Source organism: Nematolebias whitei, chromosome 2, assembly GCF_014905685.2.
Source record: "Nematolebias whitei isolate Nwh7 chromosome 2, NemWhi1, whole genome shotgun sequence".
Lineage (NCBI taxonomy): Eukaryota > Metazoa > Chordata > Actinopteri > Cyprinodontiformes > Rivulidae > Nematolebias > Nematolebias whitei.
The window spans coordinates 52,411,738-52,413,527 of NC_056499.1; positions in this window are offsets into that span (position 1 = coordinate 52,411,738).

Below are 1,790 nucleotides of genomic sequence, written 5' to 3' on the forward strand. Positions count from 1 at the left end.
TATATATATATATATATATATATATATATATATATATATATCATCTCTATCATTTTTACTGTAGTTTATCATTGCCATTGTTTACTGTTCTGTCTGGAGCAGGTCTCTTGTAAATGAGTCCTTGTGGCTCAATGAAGCCAACCTGTATAAATAAAAGGTTGAATAAATCATTATGTATATCTATATATTCATTCAACCTTTATTGATACAGGTTAGTTACATTGAGCCAACAGGACTCATTTACAAAAGAGACCTGGATTTTAACAAAGAGTGATGACAACAGTGGATAACAAACTGTTTTTCAATTGTAAAACAAACAAACAATTAGAAAAACTTAAATTTGTATGAATCATTTGTGAATGTCTGTTGTTGTTGTTGTTATCACTGTCTTATTATCTTGTGCTCTGGTCCAGTCTCTTCATGGACGATGTGTGTGAGGGTGGACATGTTTAGAGGTTGCTGTGTTGAAGCTCCATGAATCAGCCTCTCTGCAGCTCTCAGCACCTTCACTGAGCCTTGAGGGAATCACTGAGCTGCTCTTGTTCTTCACAGTTAGAAGGTGGGAGCTCTCGTCAAATGATGATCTCCTGCATCATCTTGTTCATGCCGGGCTTTTCATCCACTGACCACAGCCACCTGTAAACATCAGGGGGACCAGTAGCTGTTTAACACATCTGGAAGGAAACCAGTGAGATTTTAATATGATCATTATGATATGATGTTATGTGGGGGAGCGGTGGAGCAGAGGTTAGAAGATGGGCCTGTGATCGGAAAGTCGCAGGTTCAACTCCCGGTACCGTCAACATCAAAATGAGGTGGAAAAGGTGAAACACCCACACCTGCCTCCACCCTCATTGGCCCCACCCTGGTCCCCTGAGCAAGGCCCTTAACCCCCACCATCTGCTCCTAAACAGGTCTCTCTTGAAAATGAGTTCTCTTGACTCAGTGAGACTACCTGTATAAATAAAGGCTAAATGAAAAAATAAAAGTTTAAAATAGAAATACTCACATCATGAGGCCAAGGTTGTGTGTGTGTGATGTGCACGTTCCTGAGAGTGTGTGTGTGACGTGCACGTTCCTGAGAGGCCACAGACAGAGCAGCTCCAGCTTTTGTTGAGTTCCTGTAGTCCTGCAGTTTTCAAGCTGAAATGAAAAAACATCATGAATATGAACTTTACAGTCTATAGTTACCTGTTCATATAAACACATGGAGGTGTCTCACCTTGAGACTGACAATAAAATATGTACATTTATGAACTCTAATGAACTTATAATGATGCTCCTACTCTTTGAAGGTGAACCGATGGTACCACACCATCTCTCAGTCGGACAGTCTGATCAGTTTGATCAAAATCCTCCAGTTTAAAATCCTCACTGCTCAGATGAATCCTCCTCAAAGATACTTCCTCCTCTTCCTCACATCTTGTTCTTTGGGAAACCTTCAAAATGAAAACAGGAGATTTGTGTCTACACAAAAACATTGTACAGAGGAGGTCAAGCTTATTTTCTATTTCCTATATTCTCCCTAGTTTTATTTTTTTATTTCCTAGAACTTAAACAAAACTCCAATTATGATACATATCTCTTGATAATGAACCAAAGCTACTGAAATAGTGAATATGCTTGTTAGAAAAATATTCCTGTCATCAGATCTCAGTCAGCTTCATTGCAGCTGAACACCGTGTTACACTGAACATCACATCAGCTGGTGGACATAAATACAGTACAGTAATATTCTATTCACAAAATACTAACAATAATATGTTCATCTTACTTGTGAAAAGTTATCC